The 6,982-nt window shown below is 39.8% G+C and overlaps 1 pseudogene; it reads right to left on the bottom strand.

Moving 5' to 3' along the window:
• Nucleotides 1-1,730: 1,730 nt before the first annotated feature.
• On the bottom strand, nucleotides 1,731-3,231 carry LOC147421201 (uncharacterized; annotated as a pseudogene).
• Nucleotides 3,232-6,982: the final 3,751 nt, after the last annotated feature.

Genomic DNA, 6,982 nt, shown 5'->3' with positions numbered 1-6,982 from the left:
TCTCTCACCCGTTTGGGATATGGTATAGAAGAGGACATTCCGATCCCACCAATTGGTACCCAATGTATTATTTCTTGTTTCAAAGGGGTGGAATTCCACAAAAAATTTCTTGATTTTGAGAAACAAGTTATAATCACCCTTTCTATATCTATCTTGAATACAGCCTCTTTCAATGACTGGCTCTCTCTCTACTAATTCTTTCTAAAAAAGAGAAGGATAAAATTTTGGAGGCATTTAGTGCCTTCCTAGTCAAATTACCCATTATTGATGCACAAGATAGCTCAGATCTTGATTTTTATTTCACCTCTCTACCCTCTATTGTGAACAAGTTGTATTTCATCAATAACCTCCCTGCTGTCCCCATAGAAATCAAGCACTCAGAAAAAGTTATCAATCCACTTCTAGATCTTGACCTTCTTGAAGAAGAAAAGAAAGAAGCACTTAACTTTTTAGCGGATGCAAACAGCTATCCCCAGAAAGAGCAGTTTCTAAACTCTTTTCAGAAGTTATCCCACTATTACCACCCAGGCAAGTGGAATTGGATGCTATCCGACGTGAACACAAGCTCTGGGATGATGAAATATTGAACCATCGAGCACCTTTTACAATTTTCTCTCTAGGTTTACTTTGTAGCACACCTACGGACATTGTAGAGCAATGCGAAACCCTTGCATTACATGCTAAACATCTCTTATCACAAGATGTTCTCTTCGAGCTCAAGCCGGTCAAATTATCCGATGTGGACGGTAAGAAATGTCCAAACTCCGCAATCATTGCTCGCACCAAGGGACTGTCTCTTATGGACAAAGCAAAGGATCAAAAAAGGTTTCTGAGAAACTGTTGGAATTCTTATCGACCCTTCCTTAAATGTCAATGCAAAAGAACTGATCCAAATTCCAATTGTTCCTCTTCAATCATTTGGTTTGACCAATTTTTATGGTACGTATTTTAGAATCTATCAAGATTCTTTCAATTTTCATCAGCACTTGCACATCTGTATGCCTTTATAGCTTGGGTAGCCTCAGCCCCAACAGAATTAAGGCATGCTGTAATCATTTATTATCAATTTCATGAGTATATGCTAGAAGCAGCTAAAGGGCTGGTACTATACACACCAGGGACGCCACTTCTTCAAAAGCTACACAACACACCTGTAGCCAACGCAATGGAAACCTTACTCAAACCTCCAAAAGGTAAGGAACAATTAAAGAAGATCACACACACAGCAAGCAGCATGGCCTCAACAAGCAAGAGGCAATTCAGAGGATCGGAAGACTACGGAGATACTCCAAAGGCACTTGAATACTCAAATTTTGAAGACCAGGTACGCTCACTTAGTATCAGAAATAATGGTTTACTACATCTTGAACGCAATAGTCGGATGCATGGAAGATTTATTCACATATTGTTTTGCAACAAATATATGTACTTTATCAACCCTAAACTAACTTTTCAAACAATGATTAATGATTTTCACATCAATAACAATTTAGAAAAAATGAGGATATGTTTTGGTTGGAAGTATACCAATAACGGAGTCCTACCATGTGGCGAGCGAGAATTGTCGAGCGAAGGAAAATACGAGCAAATAATAAAGAAACCAAATGGGCTTTGTTAAGAAAGATGAATGAAGATCCTACTTAAAGCCCTAAGTGATAGCAATAATACTGTTCAAAATGAGAATCTTTTCTAGAATCCCTAAGTAATCATAGCAATAGCATTGTTCAAAATTAGACTTTAGATTCTTTTTTGCAGTTGAGGCTTGATGTCGAGCAATGAGAGGTGGAGGCCCCCTCTCTGCTTCGCTTTTTAGGGCGAAGTAATGGTTGCACATAATCTGAAATCAAAGTGTCGTCACTGTCGACTGCTGCACACACCCGCCCTGTGCTTAAGCATGCTGCCAATACGGGTGATGTACCACATCCCAACTCTAAACAAAGACCTCCAGGCCTACAAAGAAGCTCCACAAAACATGCAATAAAAGAATGACTTCGTTGCAAGCCACCACGCCATGGCTCCCCGGATGATGATCTCGCTAGAGAAGACTCTGGAAGATGGTGCATCATGTAAGAATCCAAAGGTTGCATGCCAAGTGGATTGAATAGCGGAGTGCTCTCAACCACAAAGCAAGGTGGTTGCATGCCAACCCTATGCACCATAAGTAAGAGAGAACAATGACACTACACCACCACATAGACAATTAGAACAATAAAAATAACAATAACACACCAAAATGAGAAACAAACAAGTTAATTATGTAGAAGAGCATTACCTCAATCCGACCACCAAAGCTATTACCATAACCATAAGCTCCATGATGAAGAACTACAATGCGACGATGAATAGTCATCTCTGATGCACGACAAAATCTCTCAACCCAGCCAATGGTATCTCCTGCAAGAGGTTTCTAAAGTCACAATAGAAAACATACAACAAAAATATCAACAAGTATTGTATAAAATTAAGATTGAAGCACAAACCTGTCATAGAGACCATGATCAACAACCACCCAGAGTCTGACAAAGTAGAATATGCAAGTTGCATGCCTGCACGAACATGATCCTCACTACAAATATCCCAAAGGGGTACTACAGGGGAGGCTAAGTGGGAACCACCAAAGGGAAGATCCAAAAAAATAAAATCAGCAGCCCATGCGACTGTTCTCCCACCACGCACGCACAAGGTCCCATCAAAGCGTGTAGATCCCATTTGCTCATGAACACGAATCCATGCCGGATGTCGAACACCGACCCTAAAATCAGCAGCAATGGCTATGTAGTCCCCATAAATGGCCATGCATCGTGAGTCAGACAATGAGGACTAGAAGACAAGGGAATATCAACGATGTAGACAAAAGAAATGGTTTTCTTTGCAACAATCTCCCCATGAGCTACTGCAATACAAGAGGCTAAACAAAGTTAATTAACTCCAATAAATGAACATACAAACGTCTGCATCGTAAGTGATAGCTCACCATGCTCTCACTCCATGTTTTCATCCACCCTAGTCTCAACAATCACCTCCTTTCCCTTGTGAGTAGTATTTGTAGCTTAGAAAAAGAAATAAAACACAATATGACCAGTATGTAAAAAAAATAAGTCAAGAAAGAAGAGAGTTTAAAGCTCTTCAACAAATCATGGTTCAGTCTGTTTTGAGTAACCATTTACCTGATATTACCTCATTCACTCTAGGAGGTAGAGGCACATCGACGGATGCGCCACCAAATCTCATAGTATCGTGAAGCTCTCTCTCTCTCGCCAATACATGCCCAGAAGCCATGTCTATCCACCATGGGCATGTCTCCATCTCCCAAGTAGTGAGCTTATGTATGGAAGGGGAGTACATGCATTCTTCCCCACTAGATAGTTGTGCCCACTGCTTAGCTAAGAATGGAATCCCTGGAAGAAAGCCTTTTCCATCCAAGGATAATAGAAATCTAAAACAATCAAACAAAATAACATCACTACAAACTTTGTAATTATGAAAATCTTGAAATAAAAGTATGATGAGCTTGACCTATAGGCTAGCCGTTGAGATGCCATGCGTACTGTGTCCACTTTCTTCATAGCTTGCTTGTCAACATCTTTTGTCTTAGCTTCAAGAGAGGTTTCCAAAGGAAAAAGATAGGGTCGTGCTTCAAACTTGAGCTCCTCAAAGTAAGAGGCAAGAGAGCAATCATGAGGCAACAAAATACCACCAACAATGTTGGTTAAGTCCTCCACAAACTTTGTGGCTCTCTCAAATATCCTTTGTAGAAGGCCTTCTCTACGAATCCAACTACATAACAATGAAGATGAGAAAAAACTAAAACAATCACAAAAAACTAGCAATCGTACATCAAAGATTCTTGAATGTCAAAAGAAACTTCACTTACATGCGATACACATGATCTCCTTTCTTTAAACCATAAGATGCTCTAGTAATCTTGTCTGCCTCAAGCAAGGAAACCCATAACAGTTTGCTCAAGACAGGAGCATCATGCATAGCAATCAAGTTCAGCTTCTCAAGCGTAGCCCAACTATCAGGACCCCACTTGAGTGCAAGAACTCGAACCATCCAATCCGGTCCAAGATTCGGATCAACAATATTTAGCAACTGCAGTATTTGAGCAACGAGTAAAAAACCAAGTTTAAACAGCTATTACACTATGTGCAAATACCTAAACAAAAATATTTCAACCACCTTTCCAACACGCTCTCCATATTTGAGTGCTAAATCATTCAATATATAAGTTCTTCATTTGTCATTGTCTGCCTAGCTTGCTCTATTCTTTGGCTCAATTCCTTGGACATTTGAACCTTCAACACATACATAAAAATAAATAATTTGCAAAAACACAAGCACATACTCTTTGGCTCAATTACTTGGATATTTTATCCTTCAATACACAATTGAAAACACATAATTTTCAAAAAAAACAAACACAAGATCTTTCTTTAAAATTAGGCCAAAGACACTTACATCGTATAAGAGCTTTCCCAAGTATCGACGAGTAAGTGGATACCAAGGCTCCACACCCTTCAAGTATTTCTTACGGACTGCAGCAATTAACTTTTGATCTTTTTCTGGAAGCCCTGTTACATAAGCTTCATGATCTGCTGCACAAATGTGGGAGCAGTTGACAAGCTCATCCCTAAGATGGGTGACCACAAGAGCATGTGTGTTCATGCTATTCCAAGTTCATATACAATACATACATAGTCAAAAACATAACGTAGACATTTTTTGATAGAATATATGGAAAGTCATAAAACTTACAAATTCATTCTTTGCAAGCTACTAAGAAGAGCTATCTCTGGCACTCGTGTAGGGTCAATAACTGTACAAAGCACACTAAAATGTTTCTCTCGATCAGTGGAGAATCTCTCTTTAATAGTAGCCGTCCAAGCGACCGTTCTATGATTACCCTCCCAAACGTAGAACATTTTATTAGAAAGGGCTTGAAGATTTGGTCTTTTAGAAAGCTCAATTTCAAACTCTTTATGTATATCAACCCATATTGGGTCCCATGAAGTAAGAAGGTCCTCTGCAAAATAGATAAGCATAGACAGAAAAGCATACTCAACTACTATTTATGAGAACAACAAAAAATAGAGTAGAAACAGAAAGTAGAAAAGATCAAAGTGGAGAAAGGAAATACCTGTAACATAAGCTTCCTCCTTCTTGCAATTCCAAATTGAAACAATAAAAGCTCCTTTTTCTTGCATATAGCCCTCCTTTGCAAAAGCAGATTTCAATCCACTAACATCATCTCTTAAGCCTCTCACTCTTGCATAGGGGATCAATCGACATAAAGGAATCGGTGGACAATCAAAACAACTAAACATGCGAGTACATTGAAGAATATCTTGTCCTCTATGCATGTATAGCTTGTGCTCATCCCCTGTCTCAGTATCTACTGCTACTTCATCTCTTACGACATAAGGCACTATTTGTAAACATGCCTCTTGTGGAGCAAGAGATTCATCAACTTCATTTATGGAACCAAGCCCCAAGTCTTGACTTTGCATCTCCTCTTCTTGTGTCTCCAAACCTTCTGTCATATCAGTGACAGATACTGCACTTATTTGATCACTGCTCTCTAATATACTTGAAGCCTGAGTTGAAGAGAGTCGTCTCCCTCTGCGACCTCGTCCACGAATTGAAGGACTTGCAAAACACAACAAAAACAGTTTATTTACTTCACTGAAACTACCTCTAGGACTCCATGCCTACGCGGATGCCTAGAGGAAATTTAAAAAATCAAAAACTTTATTTATTGATCATCCACCAAAACATCCAAGTCGGCGTGGATAACAAGAGGCAGCTAATAGATTTAAAGAAAGCATGCATAATTATAAAATTTTATCTTGAGAAATTCTTTCTAGCCATGCATGTCGGCGTGGACATCTTGAGGGAGCTTACTGACAATGAATCACTGCAAAAAAAATTTGTCCCAAGAAACTCTCTCTAGCCATCCACGCCGACGTGGATGGCTAGAGACAGTTCTTAGAGAAGCTATGCAACTCTGCAAATCTCAAGACAGAGCGTACCTATAGCTAAATTCACACATTCAAAAATTCCTTCTAGCCATCCACGCTGGCGTGGATGGCTACAGCCAGTTCTAACAGAAGCTATATAACTCTGAAAACATTTGTCCCTAGAAACTCTTTCTAGCCATCCACGTCGGCGTGGATGGCTATAGACAGTTCTTAGAGAAGCTGTGCAACTCTGCAAATATCAAGAGAGAGCATATCTATAGCTAAATTCACACATTCAAAAATTCATTCTAGCCACCAACGCTGACGTGGATGGCTACAGCCAGTTCTAATAGAATTTATGATACACCAGCAATCACAAAAGCAATAGAGGGTATGTAGTAGTTTGGTTTATCCAAGAGATTAGGCTAAGAATGCATCTCTCCTGTACTTTAGTTTAGCCTCCTGTAATGTGTAGAAAGATTTATGACAGGTTTCTGTGAAAGGTTTCTATATTCTTAAAAACTGTCAATAATTAAATTAAAACTAGTAGCCTTAAAAAACCTTACAAAACTTCATCTTAAACATTGAAAAAAAAACTAGCTATAGCCATCCACGCCGGCGTGGATGGCTACAGGTAATTTACAAAGGTGCCTGCCAGGAGGCTTTCGAGCCGAGGAAGACTCCCTTCTCCCCATAACGATTTCTATGCGAACTCAGAGCTTGACGATTTGTAGTGGTTAAGGCGCATATGCTGTAGAGATTGAAGGTTGAAGACTCTTATCGATTGCAAGATTTCGTGCTACAGAGAAGATTGCTTGAAGGTTGAAGATTGCTTGCTACAGAGAGTATATGGCCTCAAAGGGCGTAACTTGAGAGCAAGAGATGGCGCAAGAGAGGGCTGAGGTTTGCGGCAGGAGCTTTGAAGGCAACCGACATGGCTGAGGTAAGCGCATTAGATGGCTGTGGTTAGCGCAATAGATGGGCAAGAGGTAGCGCAAGGAGCTTTGAAGGCAAGACTTGCA

Source organism: Adiantum capillus-veneris, chromosome 28 (genome assembly GCF_014529385.1).
Source record: "Adiantum capillus-veneris isolate H3 chromosome 28, ASM1452938v2, whole genome shotgun sequence".
NCBI lineage: Eukaryota > Viridiplantae > Streptophyta > Polypodiopsida > Polypodiales > Pteridaceae > Adiantum > Adiantum capillus-veneris.
The sequence above is the reverse complement of the archived record's forward strand: the minus strand, read 5'-3'. Positions and strand labels throughout refer to the sequence as shown.